The following is a 19,731-nucleotide window of genomic DNA, read 5'->3' as shown; positions in this document are numbered from 1 at the left end:
AGCAGTATTACATTCCGATGCACCATTGCAGGTTTACTGTATCCCTTGGACCTTCAAATCACCGATGATACACAGAAATTGCATAGATATTGAATACAAAAGGCAAAATATCGACTTATTTACAAGAGGAGTAACTCTTCCAATAGTTCGTTCTTTTGGCCCCTCCCGGAACAGCAGTATTACATTCCGATGCACCATTACAGGTTTACTGTATCCCTTGGACCTTCAAATCAACGATGAAACACAGAAATTGCATCGATATTGAATACAAAAGGCAAAATGTCGACTTATTTACAAGAGGTGTAACTCTTCTAATAGTTCGTGATTTTAGCCTCTCCTGGAACAGCAGTATTACATTCCGATGCACCATTGCAGGTTTACTGTATCCCTTGGGCCTTCAAATCACCGATGAAACACAGAAATTGCATAGATATTGAATACAAAAGGCAAAATGTCGACTTACTTACAAGAGGAGCAACTCTTCTAATAGTTCGTGTTTTAGCCTTTCCTGGGACAGCAGTATTAGATTCCGATGCACCATTGCAGGTTTACTGTATCCCTTGGACCTTCAAATCAACGCTGAAACACAGTAATTGCATCGATATTGAATACAAAAGGCAAAATTTCGACTTAGTTACAAGAGGAGTAACTCTTCTAATAGTTCGTGCTTTTAGCCTCTCTTGGAACAGCAGTATTACATTCCGATGCACCATTGCAGGTTTACTGTATCCCTTGGACCTTCAAATCACCGATGATACACAGAAATTGCATAGATATTGAATACAAAAGGCAAAATGTCGACTTATTTACAAGAGGAGTAATTCTTCCAATAGTTCGTGCTTTGAGCTTTTCCTGGGACAGCAGTATTAGATTCCGATGCACCATTGCAGGTTTACTGTATCCCTTGGACCTTCAAATCAACGATGAAACACAGAAATTGCATCGATATTGAATACAAAGGGCAAAATATCGACTTATTTACAAGAGGAGTAACTCTTCTAATAGTTCGTGCTTTTAGCCCATCCCGGAACACCAGTATTAGATTCCGATGCACCATTGCAGGTTTACTGTATCCCTTGGACCTTCAAATCAACGATGAAACACAGAAATTGCATCGATATTGAAACAAAAGGCAAAATGTCGAGTTATTTACAAGAGGAGTAACTCTTCTAATAGTTCGTGCTTGTAGCCTCTCCTGGAACAGCAGTATTACATTCCGATGCACCATTGCAGGTTTACTGTACCCCTTGGACCTTCAAACCACCGAGAAAACACAGAAATTGCATAGATATTGAATACAAAAGGCAAAATGTCCACTTACTTACAAGAGGAGTAACTCTTCTAATAGTTCGCGTTTTAGCCTTTTCTGGGACAGCAGTATTAGATTCCGATGCACCATTGCAGGTTTACTGCATCCCTTGGACCTTCAAATCAACGATGAAACACAGAAATTGCATCGATATTGAATACAAAAGGCAAAATATCGACTTATTTACAAGAGGAGTAACTCTTCTAATAGTTCGTGGTTTTAGCCTCTCCTGGAACAGCAGTATTACATTCCGATGCACCATTGCAGGTTTACTGTATCCCTTGGACCTTCAAATCACCGATGAAACACAGAAATTGCATAGATATTGAATACAAAAGGCAAAATGTCGTCTTATTTACAAGAGGAGTAACTCTTCTAATAGTTCGTGCTTTGAGGCTTTCCTGGGACAGCAGTATTAGATTCCGATGCACCATTGCAGGTTTACTGTATCCCTTGGGCCTTCAAATCACCGATGAAACACAGAAATTGCATCGATATTGAATACAAAAGGCAAAATGTCGACTTATTTACAAGAGGAGTAACTCTTCTAATAGTTCGTGCTTTGAGGCATTCCTGGGACAGCAGTATTAGATTCCGATGCACCATTGCAGGTTTACTGTATCCCTTGGACATTCAACTCAACGATGAAACACAGAAATTGCATCCATATTGACTACCAAAGGCAAAATATCGACTTATTTACAAGAGGAGTAACTCTTCTAATAGTTTGTGCTTTGAGCTTTTCCTGGGACAGCAGTATTAGATTCCGATGCACCATTGCAGGTTTACTGTATCCCTTGGACCTTCAAATCAAGAATGAAACACAGAAATTGCATCGATATTGAATACAAAATGCAAAATGTCGACTTATTTACAAGAGGAGTAACTCTTCTAATAGTTCGTGCTTTGAGGCTTTCCTGGGACAGCAGTATTAGATTCCGATGCACCATTGCAGGTTTACTGTATCCCTTGGACCTTCAAATCAACGATGAAAGACAGAAATTGCATCGATATTGAATACAAAAGGAAAATGTTACTTATTTACAAGAGGAGTTACTCTTCTAATAATTCGTGCTTTGAGGCTTTCCTGGGACAGCAGTATTAGATTCCGATGCACCACTGCAGGTTTACTGTATCCCTTGGACCTTCAAATCACCGATGAAACACAGAAATCGCATCGATATTGAATACAAAAAGCAAAATGTCGACTCATTTACAAGAGGAGTAACTCTTCTAATAGTTCGTGCTTTGAGCTTTTCCTGGGACAGCAGTATTAGATTCCGATGCACCATTGCAGGTTTACTGTATCCCTTGGACCTTCAAATCAAGGATGAAACACAGAAATTGCATCGATATTGAATACAAAAGGCAAAATGTCGACTTATTTACAAGAGGAGTAACTCTTCTAATAGTTCGTGCTTTGAGCCTTTCCTGGGACAGCAGTATTAGATTCCGATGCACCATTGCAGGTTTACTGTATCCCTTGGACCTTCAAAAGACGATGAAACACAGAAATTGCATCGATATTGAAAAAGAAGGCAAAATGTCGACTTATTTACAAGAGGAGTAACTCTTCTAATAGTTCGTGCTTTTAGCCCCTCCCGGAACAGCAGTATAACATTCCGATGCACCATTACAGGTTTACTGTATCCCTTGGACCTTCAAATCAACGATGAAACACAGAAATTGCATCGATATTGAATACAAAAGGCAAAATGTCGACTTATTTACAAGAGGAGTAACTCTTCTAATAGTTCGTGCTTTTAGCCTCGCCTGGATTAGCAGTATTACATTACGATGCACCATTGGAGGTTTACTGTATCCCTTGGACCTTCAAATCACCGATGATACACAGAAATTGCATAGATATTGAATACAAAAGGCAAAATATCGACTTATTTACAAGAGGAGTAACTCTTCCAATAGTTCGTTCTTTTAGCCCCTCCCGGAACAGCAGTATTACATTCCGATGCACCATTGCAGGTTTACTGTATCCCTTGGACCTTCAAATCAACGATGAAACACAGAAATTGCATCGATATTGAATACAAAAGGCAAAATGTCGACTTATTTACAAGAGGAGTAACTCTTCTAATAGTTCGTGATTTTAGCCTCTCCTGGAACAGCAGTATTACATTCCGATGCACCATTGCAGGTTTACTGTATCCCTTGGGCCTTCAAATCACCGATGAAACACAGAAATTGCATAGATATTGAATACAAAAGGCAAAATGTCGACTTACTTACAAGAGGAGCAACTCTTCTAATAGTTCGTGTTTTAGCCTTTCCTGGGACAGCAGTATTAGATTCCGATGCACCATTGCAGGTTTACTGTATCCCTTGGACCTTCAAATCAACGCTGAAACACAGTAATTGCATCGATATTGAATACAAAAGGCAAAATTTCGACTTATTTACAAGAGGAGTATCTCTTCTAATAGTTCGTGCTTTTAGCCTCTCTTGGAACAGCAGTATTACATTCCGATGCACCATTGCAGGTTTACTGTATCCCTTGGACCTTCAAATCACCGATGATACACAGAAATTGCATCGATATTGAATACAAAAGGCAAAATGTCGACTTATTTACAAGAGGAGTAATTCTTCTAATAGTTCGTGTTTTAGCCTTTTCTGGGACAGCAGTATTAGATTCCGATGCACCATTGCAGGTTTACTGTATCCCTTGGACCTTCAAATCAACGATGAAACACAGAAATTGCATCGATATTGAATACAAAAGGCAAAATGTCGACTTATTTACAAGAGGAGTAACTCTTCTAATAGTTCGTGCTTTTAGCCTCTCCTGGAACAGCAGTATTACATTCCGATGCACCATTGCAGGTTTACTGGATCCCTTGGACCTTCAAATCACCGATGAAACACAGAAATAGCATAGATATTGAATACAAAAGGCAAAATGTCGACTTATTTACAAGAGGAGTAACTCTTCTAATAGTTCGTGCTTTTAGCCTTTCCTGGGACAGCAGTATTAGATTCCGACGCACCATTGCAGGTTTACTGTATCCCTTGGACCTTCAAATCAACGATGAAACACAGAAATTGCATCGATATTGAATACAAAAGGCAAAATATCGACTTATTTACAAGAGGAGTAACCCTTCTAATAGTTCGTGTTTGAGCTTTTCCTGGGACAGCAGTATTAGATTCCGATGCACCATTGCAGGTTTACTGTATCCCATGGACCTTCAAATCAAGGATGAAATACAGAAATAGCATCGATATTGAATACAAAAGGCAAAATGTCGACTTATTTACAAGAGGAGTAACTCTTCTAATAGTTCGTGCTTTGAGGCTTTCCTGGGACAGCAATATTAGATTCCGATGCACCATTGCGGGTTTACTGTATCCCTTAGGCCTTCAAATCACCGATGAAACACAGAAATTGCATCGATATTGAATACAAAAGGCAAAATGTCGACTTATTTACAAGAGGAGTAACTCTTCTAATAGTTCGTGCTTTGAGGCATTCCTGGGACAGCAGTATTAGATTCCGATGCACCATTGCAGGTTTACTGTATCCCCTGGACATTCAAATCAACGATGAAACACAGAAATTGCATCCATATTGAATACCAAAGGCAAAATATCGACTTATTTACAAGAGGAGTAACTCTTCTAATAGTTTGTGCTTTGAGCTTTTCCTGGGACAGCAGTATTAGATTCCGATGCACCATTGCAGGTTTACTGTATCCCTTGGACCTTCAAATCAAGAATGAAACACAGAAATTGCATCGATATTGAATACAAAAGGCAAAATGTCGACTTATTTACAAGAGGAGTAACTCTTCTAATAGTTCGTGCTTTGAGGCTTTCCTGGGACAGCAGTATTAGATTCCGATGCACCACTGCAGGTTTACTGTATCCCTTGGACCTTCAAATCACCGATGAAACACAGAAATCGCATCGATATTGAATACAAAAAGCAAAATGTCGGCTCATTTACAAGAGGAGTAACTCTTCTAATAGTTCGTGCTTTGAGCTTTTCCTGGGACAGCAGTATTAGATTCCGATGAACCATTGCAGGTTTACTGTATCCCTTGGACCTTCAAATCAAGGATGAAACACAGAAATTGCATCGATATTGAATACAAAAGGCAAAATGTCGACTTATTTACAAGAGGAGTAACTCTTCTAATAGTTCGTGCTTTTAGCCTCGCCTGGATTAGCAGTATTACATTACGATGCACCATTGGAGGTTTACTGTATCCCTTGGACCTTCAAATCACCGATGATACACAGAAATTGCATAGATATTGAATACAAAAGGCAAAATATCGACTTATTTACAAGAGGAGTAACTCTTCAAATAGTTCGTTCTTTTAGCCCCTCCCGGAACAGCAGTATTACATTCCGATGCACCATTGCAGGTTTACTGTATCCCTTGGACCTTCAAATCAACGATGAAACACAGAAATTGCATCGATATTGAATACAAAAGGCAAAATGTCGACTTATTTACAAGAGGAGTAACTCTTCTAATAGTTCGTGATTTTAGCCTCTCCTGGAACAGCAGTATTACATTCCGATGCACCATTGCAGGTTTACTGTATCCCTTGGGCCTTCAAATCACCGATGAAACACAGAAATTGCATAGATATTGAATACAAAAGGCAAAATGTCGACTTACTTACAAGAGGAGCAACTCTTCTAATAGTTCGTGTTTTAGCCTTTCCTGGGACAGCAGTATTAGATTCCGATGCACCATTGCAGGTTTACTGTATCCCTTGGACCTTCAAATCAACGCTGAAACACAGTAATTGCATCGATATTGAATACAAAAGGCAAAATTTCGACTTATTTACAAGAGGAGTATCTCTTCTAATAGTTCGTGCTTTTAGCCTCTCTTGGAACAGCAGTATTACATTCCGATGCACCATTGCAGGTTTACTGTATCCCTTGGACCTTCAAATCACCGATGATACACAGAAATTGCATCGATATTGAATACAAAAGGCAAAATGTCGACTTATTTACAAGAGGAGTAATTCTTCTAATAGTTCGTGTTTTAGCCTTTTCTGGGACAGCAGTATTAGATTCCGATGCACCATTGCAGGTTTACTGTATCCCTTGGACCTTCAAATCAACGATGAAACACAGAAATTGCATCGATATTGAATACAAAAGGCAAAATGTCGACTTATTTACAAGAGGAGTAACTCTTCTAATAGTTCGTGCTTTTAGCCTCTCCTGGAACAGCAGTATTACATTCCGATGCACCATTGCAGGTTTACTGGATCCCTTGGACCTTCAAATCACCGATGAAACACAGAAATAGCATAGATATTGAATACAAAAGGCAAAATGTCGACTTATTTACAAGAGGAGTAACTCTTCTAATAGTTCGTGCTTTTAGCCTTTCCTGGGACAGCAGTATTAGATTCCGACGCACCATTGCAGGTTTACTGTATCCCTTGGACCTTCAAATCAACGATGAAACACAGAAATTGCATCGATATTGAATACAAAAGGCAAAATATCGACTTATTTACAAGAGGAGTAACCCTTCTAATAGTTCGTGTTTGAGCTTTTCCTGGGACAGCAGTATTAGATTCCGATGCACCATTGCAGGTTTACTGTATCCCTTGGACCTTCAAATCAAGGATGAAACACAGAAATAGCATCGATATTGAATACAAAAGGCAAAATGTCGACTTATTTACAAGAGGAGTAACTCTTCTAATAGTTCGTGCTTTGAGGCTTTCCTGGGACAGCAGTATTAGATTCCGATGCACCATTGCGGGTTTACTGTATCCCTTAGGCCTTCAAATCACCGATGAAACACAGAAATTGCATCGATATTGAATACAAAAGGCAAAATGTCGACTTATTTACAAGAGGAGTAACTCTTCTAATAGTTCGTGCTTTGAGGCATTCCTGGGACAGCAGTATTAGATTCCGATGCACCATTGCAGGTTTACTGTATCCCCTGGACATTCAAATCAACGATGAAACACAGAAATTGCATCCATATTGAATACCAAAGGCAAAATATCGACTTATTTACAAGAGGAGTAACTCTTCTAATAGTTTGTGCTTTGAGCTTTTCCTGGGACAGCAGTATTAGATTCCGATGCACCATTGCAGGTTTACTGTATCCCTTGGACCTTCAAATCAAGAATGAAACACAGAAATTGCATCGATATTGAATACAAAAGGCAAAATGTCGACTTATTTACAAGAGGAGTAACTCTTCTAATAGTTCGTGCTTTGAGGCTTTCCTGGGACAGCAGTATTAGATTCCGATGCACCACTGCAGGTTTACTGTATCCCTTGGACCTTCAAATCACCGATGAAACACAGAAATCGCATCGATATTGAATACAAAAAGCAAAATGTCGGCTCATTTACAAGAGGAGTAACTCTTCTAATAGTTCGTGCTTTGAGCTTTTCCTGGGACAGCAGTATTAGATTCCGATGAACCATTGCAGGTTTACTGTATCCCTTGGACCTTCAAATCAAGGATGAAACACAGAAATTGCATCGATATTGAATACAAAAGGCAAAATGTCGACTTATTTACAAGAGGAGTAACTCTTCTAATAGTTCGTGCTTTGAGCCTTTCCTGGGACAGCACTATTAGATTCCGATGCACCATTGCAGGTTTACTGTATCCCTTGGACCTTCAAAATACGATGAAACACAGAAATTGCATCGATATTGAAAAAGAAGGCAAAATGTCGACTTATTTACAAGAGGAGTAACTCTTCTAATAGTTCGTGCTTTAGCCCCTCCCGGAACAGCAGTATTACATTCCGATGCACCATTACAGGTTTACTGTATCCCTTGGACCTTCAAATCAACGATGAAACACAGAAATTGCATCGATATTGAATACAAAAGGCAAAATGTCGACTTATTTACAAGAGGAGTAACTCTTCTAATAGTTCGTGCTTTTAGCCTCTCCTGGATTAGCAGTATTACATTCCGATGCACCATTGCAGGTTTACTGTATCCCTTGGACCTTCAAATCACCGATGATACACAGAAATTGCATAGATATTGAATACACAAGGCAAAATATCGACTTATTTACAAGAGGAGTAACTCTTCCAATAGTTCGTTCTTTTAGCCCCTCCCGGAACAGCAGTATTACATTCCGATGCACCATTGCAGGTTTACTGTATCCCTTGGACCTTCAAATCAACGATGAAACACAGAAATTGCATCGATATTGAATACAAAAGGCAAAATGTCGACTTATTTACAAGAGGAGTAACTCTTCTAATAGTTCGTGATTTTAGCCTCTCCTGGAACAGCAGTATTACATTCCGATGCACCATTGCAGGTTTACTGTATCCCTTGGGCCTTCAAATCACCGATGAAACACAGAAATTGCATAGATATTGAATACAAAAGGCAAAATGTCGACTTACTTACAAGAGGAGCAACTCTTCTAATAGTTCGTCTTTTAGCCTTTCCTGGGACAGCAGTATTAGATTCCGATGCACCATTGCAGGTTTACTGTATCCCTTGGACCTTCGAATCAACGCTGAAACACAGTAATTGCATCGATATTGAATACAAAAGGCAAAATTTCGACTTATTTACAAGAGGAGTAACTCTTCTAATAGTTCGTGCTTTTAGCCTCTCTTGGAACAGCAGTATTACATTCCGATGCACCATTGCAGGTTTACTGTATCCCTTGGACCTTCAAATCACCGATGATACACAGAAATTGCATAGATATTGAATACAAAAGCCAAAATGTCGACTTATTTACAAGAGGAGTAATTCTTCTAATAGTTCGTGCTTTGAGCTTTTCCTGGGACAGCAGTATTAGATTCCGATGCACCATTGCAGGTTTACTGTATCCCTTGGACCTTCAAATCAACGATGAAACACAGAAATTGCATCGATATTGAATACAAAAGGCAAAATATCGACTTATTTATAAGAGGAGTAATTCTTCTAATATTTCGTGCTTTGAGCCTTTCCTGGGACAGCAGTATTACATTCCGATGCAAAATTGCAGGTTTACTGTATCCGTTAGACCTTCAAATCAACGATGAAACACAGAAATTGCATCGATATTGAATACAAAAAGGCAAAATGTCGACTTATTTACAAGAGGAGTAACTCTTCTAATAGTTCGTGCTTTGAGGCTTTCCTGGGACAGCAGTATTAGATTCCGATGCACCATTGCAGGTTTACTATATCCCTTGGACCTTCAAATCAACGATGAAACACAGAAATTGCATCGATATTGAATACAAAAGGCAAAATGTCGACTTATTTACAAGAGGAGTAACTCATCTAATAGTTCGTGTTTTGAGCTTTTCATGTGACAGCAGTATTAGTTTCCGATGCACCATTGCAGGTTTACTGTATCCCTTGGACCTTCAAATCAACGATGAGACACAGAAATTGCATCGATATTGAATACAAAAGGCAAAATATCGACTTATTTACAAGAGGAGTAACTCTTCTAATAGTTCGTGCTTTTAGCCCCTCCCGGAACAGCAGTATTAGATTCCGATGCACCATTGCAGGTTTACTGTATCCCTTGGACCTTCAAATCAACGCTGAAACACAGAAATTGCATTGATATTGACAAAAAAGGCAAAATGTCGACTTATTTACAGGACGAGTAACTCTTCTAATAGTTCGTGCTTTCAGCCCCTCCCGGAACAGCAGTATTAGATTCCGATGCACCATTGCAGGTTTACTGTATCCCTTGGACCTTCAAATCAACGATGAAACACAGAAATTGCATCGATATTGAATACAAAAGGCAAAATGTCGACTTATTTACAAGAGGAGTAACTCTTCTAATAGTTCGTGCTTTTAGCCTCTCCTGGAACAGCAGTATTACATTCCGATGCACCATTGCAGGTTTACTGTATCCCTTGGACCTACAAATCACCGACGAAACACAGAAATTGCATAGATATTGAATACAAAAGGCAAAATGTCGACTTATTTACAAGAGGAGTGACTCTTCTAATAGTTCGTGCTTTGAGGCTTTCCTGGGACAGCAGTATTAGATTCCGATGCACCATTGCAGGTTTACTGTATCCCTTAGACCTTCAAATCACCGATGAAACACAGAAATTGCATCGATATTGAATACAAAAGGCAAAATGTCGACTTATTTACAAGAGGAGTAACTCTTCTAATAGTTCGTGCTTTGAGGCTTTCCTGGGACAGCAGTATTAGATTCCGATGCACCATTGCAGGTTTACTGTATCCCTTGGACATTCAAATCAACGATGAAACACAGAAATTGCATCCATATTGAATAACAAAGGCAAAATATCGACTTATTTACAAGAGGAGTAACTCTTCTAATAGTTTGTGCTTTGAGCTTTTCCTGGGACAGCAGTATTAGATTCCGATGCACCATTGCAGGTTTACTGTATCCCTTGGACCTTCAAATCAAGGATGAAACACAGAAATTGCAACGATATTGAATACAAAAGGCAAAATGTCGACTTATTTAAAAGAGGAGTAACTCTTCTAATAGTTCGTGCTTTGAGGCTTTCCTGGGACAGCAGTATTAGATTCCGATGCACCATTGCAGGTTTACTGTATCCCTTGGACCTTCAAATCAACGATGAAAGACTGAAATTGCATCGATATTGAATACAAAAGGAAAATGTCTACTTATTTACAAGAGGAGTAACTTTTCTAATAGTTCGTGCTTTGAGGCTTTCCTGGGACAGCAGTATTAAATTCCGATGCACCACTGCAGGTTTACTGTATCCCTTGGACCTTCAAATCACCGATGAAACACAGAAATCGCATCGATATTGAATACAAAAAGCAAAATGTCGGCTTATTTACAAGAGGAGTAACTCTTCTATTAGTTCGTGCTTTGAGCTTTTCCTGGGACAGAAGTATTAGATTCCGATGCACCATTGCAGGTTTACTGTATACCTTGGACCTTCAAATCAAGGATGAAACACAGAAATTGCATCGATATTGAATACAAAAGGCAAAATGTCGACTTATTTACAAGAGGAGTAACTCTTCTAATAGTTCGTGCTTTGAGCCTTTCCTGGGACAGCAGTATTAGATTCCGATGCACCATTGCAGGTTTACTGTATCCCTTGGACCTTCAAAAGACGATGAAACACAGAAATTGCATCGATATTGAAAAAGAAGGCAAAATGTCGACTTATTTACAAGAGTAGTAACTCTTCTAATAGTTCGTGCTTTTAGCCCCTCCCGGAACAGCAGTATTACATTCCGATGCACCATTACAGGTTTACTGTATCCCTTGGACCTTCAAATCAACGATGAAACACAGAAATTGCATCGATATTGAATACAAAAGGCAAAATGTCGACTTATTTACAAGAGGAGTAACTCTTCTAATAGTTCGTGTTTTTAGCCTCTCCTGGATTAGCAGCATTACATTCCGATGCACCATTGCACGTTTACTGTATCCCTTGGACCTTCAAATCACCGATGATACACAGAAATTGCATAGATATTGAATACAAAACGCAAAATATCGACTTATTTACAAGAGGAGTAACTCTTCCAATAGTTCGTTCTTTTAGCCCATCCCGGAACAGCAGTATTACATTCCGATGCACCATTGCAGGTTTACTGTATCCCTTGGACCTTCAAATCAACGATGAAACACAGAAATTGCATCGATATTGAATACAAAAGGCAAAATGTCGACTTATTTACAAGAGGAGTAACTCTTCTAATAGTCCGTGATTTTAGCCTCTCCTGGAACAGCAGTATTACATTCCGATGCACCATTGCAGGTTTACTGTATCCCTTGGGCCTTCAAATCACCGATGAAACACAGAAATTGCATAGATATTGAATACAAAAGGCAAAATGTCGACTTACTTACAAGAGGAGCAACTCTTCTAATAGTTCGTGTTTTAGCCTTTCCTGGGACAGCAGTATTTGATTCCGATGCACCATTGCAGGTTTACCGTATCCCTTGGACCTTCAAATCAACGCTGAAACACAGAAATTGCATCGATATGGAATACAAAAGGCAAAATGTCGACTTATTTACAAGAGGAGTAACTCTTCTAATAGTTCGTGCTTTTAGCCTCTCCTGGAACAGCAGTATTACATTCCGATGCACCATTGCAGGTTTACTGTATCCCTTGGACCTTCAAATCACCGATGATACACAGAAATTGCATAGATATTGAATACAAAAGGCAAAATGTCGACTTATTTACAAAAGGAGTAATTCTTCTAATAGTTCGTGCTTTGAGCTTTTCCTGGGACAGCAGTATTAGATTCCGATGCACCATTGCAGGTTTACTGTATCCCTTGGACCTTCAAATCAACGATGAAACACAGAAATTGCATCGATATTGAATACAAAAGGCAAAATATCGACTTATTTATAAGAGGAGTAATTCTTCTAATATTTCGTGCTTTGAGCCTTTCCTGGGACAGCAGTATTACATTCCGACGCAAAATTGCAGGTTTACTGTATCCGTTAGACCTTCAAATCAACGATGAAACACAGAAATTGCATCGATATTGAATACAAAAGGCAAAATGTCGACTTATTTACAAGAGGAGTAACTCTTCTAATAGTTCGTGCTTTTAGCCTCTCCTGGAACAGCAGTATTAGATTCCGATGCACCATTGCAGGTTTACTATATCCCTTGGACCTTCAAATCAACGATGAAACACAGAAATTGCATCGATATTGAATACAAAAGGCAAAATGTCGACTTATTTACAAGAAGAGTAACTCTTCTAATAGTTCGTGCTTTGAGCTTTTCCTGTGACAGCAGTATTAGATTCCGATGCACCATTGCAGGTTTACTGTATCCCTTGGACCTTCAAATCAACGATGAAACACAGAAATTGCATCGATATTGAATACAAAATGCAAAATATCGACTTATTTACAAGAGGAGTAACTCCTCTAATAGTTCGTGCTTTTAGCCCCTCCCGGAACAGCAGTATTACATTCCGATGCACCATTGCAGGTTTACTGTATCCCTTGGACCTTCAAATCAACGATGAAACACAGAAATTGCATCGATATTGAATACAAAAAGCAAAATGTCGACTTATTTACCAGAGGAGTAACTCTTCTAATAGTTCGTGATTTTAGCCTCTCCTGGAACAGCAGTATTACATTCCGATGCACCATTGCAGGTTTACTGTATCCCTTGGACCTTCAAATCACCGATGAAACACAGAAATTGCATAGATATTGAATACAAAAGGCAAAATGTCGACTTATTTACAAGAGGAGTAACTATTCTAATAGTTCGTGTTTTGAGCTTTTCCTGTGACAGCAGTATTAGATTCCGATGCACCATTGCAGGTTTACTGTATCCCTTGGACCTTCAAATCACCGATGAAACACAGAAATTGCATAGATATTGAATACAAAAGGCAAAATATCGACTTATTTACAAGAGGAGTAACTCTTCCAATAGTTCGTTCTTTTAGCCCCTCCCGGAACAGCAGTATTACATTCCGATGCACCATTGCAGGTTTACTGTATCCCTTGGACCTTCAAATCAACGATGAAACAGAGAAATTGCATCGATATTGAATAGAAAAGGCAAAATGTCGACTTATTTACAAGAGGAGTAACTCTTCTAATAGTCCGTGATTTTAGCCTCTCCTGGAACAGCAGTATTACATTCCGATGCACCATTGCAGGTTTACTGTATCCCTTGGGCCTTCAAATCACCGATGAAACACAGAAATTGCATAGATATTGAATACAAAAGGCAAAATGTCGACTTACTTACAAGAGGAGCAACTCTTCTAATAGTTCGTGTTTTAGCCTTTCCTGGGACAGCAGTATTTGATTCCGATGCACCATTGCAGGTTTACTGTATCCCTTGGACCTTCAAATCAACGCTGAAACACAGAAATTGCATCGATATTGAATACAAAAGGCAAAATGTCGACTTATTTACAAGAGGAGTAACTCTTCTAATAGTTCGTGCTTTTAGCCTCTCCTGGAACAGCAGTATTACATTCCGATGCACCATTGCAGGTTTACTGTATCCCTTGGACCTTCAAATCACCGATGATACACAGAAATTGCATAGATATTGAATACAAAAGGCAAAATGTCGACTTATTTACAAAAGGAGTAATTCTTCTAATAGTTCGTGCTTTGAGCTTTTCCTGGGACAGCAGTATTAGATTCCGATGCACCATTGCAGGTTTACTGTATCCCTTGGACCTTCAAATCAACGATGAAACACAGAAATTGCATCGATATTGAATACAAAAGGCAAAATATCGACTTATTTATAAGAGGAGTAATTCTTATAATATTTCGTGCTTTGAGCCTTTCCTGGGACAGCAATATTACATTCCGACGCAAAATTGCAGGTTTACTGTATCCGTTAGACCTTCAAATCAACGATGAAACACAGAAATTGCATCGATATTGAATACAAAAGGCAAAATGTCGACTTATTTACAAGAGGAGTAACTCTTCTAATAGTTCGTGCTTTTAGCCTCTCCTGGAACAGCAGTATTAGATTCCGATGCACCATTGCAGGTTTACTATATCCCTTGGACCTTCAAATCAACGATGAAACACAGAAATTGCATCGATATTGAATACAAAAGGCAAAATGTCGACTTATTTACAAGAGGAGTAACTCTTCTAATAGTTCGTGCTTTGAGCTTTTCCTGTGACAGCAGTATTAGATTCCGATGCACCATTGCAGGTTTACTGTATCCCTTGGACCTTCAAATCAACGATGAAACACAGAAATTGAATCGATATTGAATACAAAAGGCAAAATATCGACTTATTTACAAGAGGAGTAACTCCTCTAATAGTTCGTGCTTTTAGCCCCTCCCGGAACAGCAGTATTACATTCCGATGCACCATTGCAGGTTTACTGTATCCCTTGGACCTTCAAATCAACGATGAAACACAGAAATTGCATCGATATTGAATACAAAAGGCAAAATGTCGACTTATTTACCAGAGGAGTAACTCTTCTAATAGTTCGTGATATTAGCCTCTCCTGGAACAGCAGTATTACATTCCGATGCACCATTGCAGGTTTACTGTATTCCTTGGACCTTCAAATCACCGATGAAACACAGAAATTGCATAGATATTGAATACAAAAGGCAAAATGTCGACTTATTTACAAGAGGAGTGATTCTTCTAATAGTTCGTGTTTTAGCCTTTCCTGGGACAGCAGTATTAGATTCCGATGCACCATTGCAGGTTTACTGTATCCCTTGGACCTTCAAATCAACGATGAAACACAGAAATTGCATCGATATTGAATACAAAAGGCAAAATATCGACTTATTTACAAGAGGAGTAACCCTTCTAATACTTCGTGCTTTGAGCTTTTCCTGGGACAGCAGTATTAGATTCCGATGCACCATTGCAGGTTTACTGTATCCCTTGGACCTTCAAATCAAGGATGAAACACAGAAATAGCATCGATATTGAATACAAAAGGCAAAATGTCGACTTATTTACAAGAGGAGTAACTCTTCTAATAGTTCGTGCTTTGAGGCTTTCCTGGGACAGCAGTATTAGATTCCGATGCACCATTGCAGGTTTACTGTATCCCTTGGACCTTCAAATCACCGATGAAACACAGAAATTGCATCGATATTGAATACAAAAGGCAAAATATTGACTTATTTATAAGAGGAGTAATTCTTCTAATAGTTCGTGTTTTGAGCCTTTCCTGGGACAGCAGTATTAGATTCCGATGCACCATTGCAGGTTTACTGTATCCCTTGAACATTCAAATCGACGATGAAACACAGAAATTGCCCCCATATTGAATACCAAAGGCAAAATATCGACTTATTTACAAGAGGAGTAACTCTTCTAATAGTTTGTGCTTTGAGCATTTCCTGGGACAGCAGTATTAGATTCCGATGCACCATTCCAGGTTTACTGTATTCCTTGGACCTTCAAATCAAGGATGAAACACAGAAATTGCATCGATATTGAATACAAAAGGCAAAATGTCGACTTATTTACAAGAGGAGTAACTCTTCTAATAGTTCGTGCTTTGAGGCTTTCCTGGGACAGCAGTATTAGATTCCGATGCACCATTGCAGGTTTACTGTATCCCTTGGACCTTCAAATCAACGATGAAATACAGAAATTGCATCGATATTGAATACAAAAGGAAAATGTCTACTTATTTACAAGAGGAGTAACTCTTCTAATAGTTCGTGCTTTGAGGCTTTCCTGGGACAGCAGTATTAGATTCCGATGCACCACTGCAGGTTTACTGTATCCCTTGGACCTTCAAATCACCGATGAAACACAGAAATCGCATCGATATTGAATACGAAAAGCAAAATGTCGGCTTATTTACAAGAGGAGTAACTCTTCTAATAGTTCGTGCTTTGAGCTTTTCCTGGGACAGCAGTATTAGATTCCGATGCACCATTGCAGGTTTACTGTATCCCTTGGACCTTCAAATCAACGATGAAACACAGAAATTGCATCGATATTGAATACAAAAGGCAAAATATCGACTTATTTATAAGAGGAGTAATTCTTCTAATATTTCGTGCTTTGAGCCTTTTCTGGGACAGCAGTATTACATTCCGATGCAAAATTGCAGGTTTACTGTATCCGTTAGACCTTCAAATCAACGATGAAACACAGAAATTGCATCGATATTGAATACAAAAGGCAAAATGTCGACTTATTTACTAGAGGAGTAACTCTTCTAATAGTTCGTGCTTTTAGCCTCTCCTGGAAATGCAGTATTAGATTCCGATGCACCATTGCAGGTTTACTATATCCCTTGGACCTTCAAATCAACGATGAAACACAGAAATTGCATCGATATTGAATACAAAAGGCAAAATGTCGACTTATTTACAAGAGGAGTAACTATTCTAATAGTTCGTGTTTTGAGCTTTTCCTGTGACAGCAGTATTAGACTCCGATGCACCATTGCAGGTTTACTGTATCCCTTGGACCTTCAAATCAACGATGAAACACAGAAATTGCATCGATATTGAATACAAAAGGCAAAATATCGACTTATTTACAAGAGGAGTAACTCTTCTAATAGTTCGTGCTTTTAGCCCCTCCCGGAACAGCAGTATTACATTCCGCTGCACCATTGCAGGTTTACTGTATCCCTTGGGCCTTCAAATCACCGATGACACAGAAATTGCATAGATATTGAATACAAAAGGCAAAATGTCGACTTACTTACAAGAGGAGTAACTCTTCTAATAGTTCGTGTTTTAGCCTTTCCTGGGACAGCAGTATTAGATTCCGATGCACCATTGCAGGTTTACTGTATCCCTTGGACCTTCAAATCAACGATGAAACACAGAAATTGCATCGATATTGAATACAAAAGGCAAAATATCGACTTATTTATAAGAGGAGTAATTCTTCTAATAGTTCGTGCTTTGAGCCTTTCCTGGGACAGCAGTATTAGATTCCGATGCACCATTGCTGGTTTACTGTATCCCTTGGACCTTCAAATCAACGATGAAACACGGAAATTGCATCGATATTGAATACAAAAGGCAAAATGTCGACTTATTTACAAGAGGAGTAACTCTTCTAATAGTTCGTGCTTTGAGCTTTTCCTGGGACAGCAGTATTAGATTCCGATGCACCATTGCAGGTTTACTGTATCCCTTGGACCTTCAAATCAAGGATGAAACACAGAAATTGCATCGATATTGAATACAAAAGGCAAAATGTCGACTTATTTACAAGAGGAGTAACTCTTCTAATAGTTCGTGCTTTGAACCTTTCCTGGGACAGCAGTATCAGATTCCGATGCACCATTGCAGGTTTACTGTATCCCTTGGACCTTCAAAAGACGATGAAACACAGAAATTGCATCGATATTGAAAAAAAAACGCAAAATGTCGACTTATTTACAAGAGGAGTAACTCTCCTAATAGTTCGTGCTTTTAGCCCCTCCCGGAACAGCAGTATTACATTCCGATGCAGCATTGCAGGTTTACTGTATCCCTTGGACCTTCAAATCAACGATGAAACACAGAAATTGCATCGATATTGAATACAAAAGGCAAAATATCGACTTATTTATAAGAGGAGTAATTCTTCTAATAGTTCGTGCTTTGAGCCTTTCCTGGGACAGCAGTATTACATTCCGATGCAACATTGCAGGTTTACTGTATCCCTTAGACCTTCAAATCAACGATGAAACACAGAAGTTGCATCGATATAGAATACAAAAGGCAAAATGTCGACTTATTTACAAGAGGAGTAACTCTTCTAATAGTTCGTGCTTTGAGGCTTTCCTGTGACAGCAGTATTAGATTCCGATGCACCATTGCAGGTTTACTGTATCCCTTGGACCTTCAAATCAACGATGAAACACAGAAATTGCATCGATATTGAATACAAAAGGCAAAATATCGACTTATTTACAAGAGGAGTAACTCATCTAATACTTCGTGCTTTTAGCCCCTCCCGGAACAACAGTATTACATTCCGATGCACCATTGCAGGTTTACTGTATCCCTTGGACCTTCAAATCTACGATGAAACACAGAAATTGCATCAATATTGAATACAAAAGGCAAAATGTCGACTTATTTACAAGAGGAGTAACTCTTCTAATAGTTCGTGCTTGTAGCCTCTCCTGGAACAGCAGTATTACATTCCGATGCACCATTGCAGGTTTACTGTATCCCTTGGACCTTCAAATCACCGATGAAACACAGAAATTGCATAGATATTGAATACAAAAGGCAAAATATCGACTTATTTATAAGAGGAGTAATTCTTCTAATAGTTCGTGCTTTGAGCCATTCCTGGGACAGCAGTATTAGATTCCGATGCACCATTGCAGGTTTACTGTATCCCTTGGACCTTTAAATCAACGATGAAACACAGAAATTGCATCGATATTGAATACAAAAGGCAAAATGTCGACTTATTTACAAGATGAGTAACTCTTCTAATAGTTCGTGCTTTGAGCTTTTCCTGTGACAGCAGTATTAGATTCCGATGCACCATTGCAGGTTTACTGTATTCCTTGGACCTTCAAATCAAGGATGAAACACAGAAATTGCATCGATATTGAATACAAAAGGCAAAATGTCGACTTATTTACAAGAGGAGTAACTCTTCCAATAGTTCGTGCTTTGAACCTTTCCTGGGACAGCAGTATTAGATTCCGATGCACCATTGCAGGTTTACTGTATCCCTTGGACCTTCAAAAGACGATAAAACACAGAAATTGCATCGATATTGAAAAAAAAGCAAAATGTCGACTTATTTACAAGAGGAGTAACTCTTCTAATAGTTCGTGCTTTTAGCCACTCCCGGAACAGCAGTATTACATTCCGATGCACCATTGCAGGTTTACTGTATCCCTTGGACCTTCAAATCAACGATGAAACACAGAAACTGCATCGATATTGAATACAAAAGGCAAAATGTCGACTTATTTACAAGAGGAGTAACTCTTCTAATAGTTTGTGCT

This window comes from Schistocerca cancellata, chromosome 1 (assembly GCF_023864275.1).
Source record: "Schistocerca cancellata isolate TAMUIC-IGC-003103 chromosome 1, iqSchCanc2.1, whole genome shotgun sequence".
Taxonomy (NCBI): Eukaryota; Metazoa; Arthropoda; class Insecta; order Orthoptera; family Acrididae; genus Schistocerca; species Schistocerca cancellata.
The sequence above is the reverse complement of the archived record's forward strand: the minus strand, read 5'-3'. Positions refer to the sequence as shown.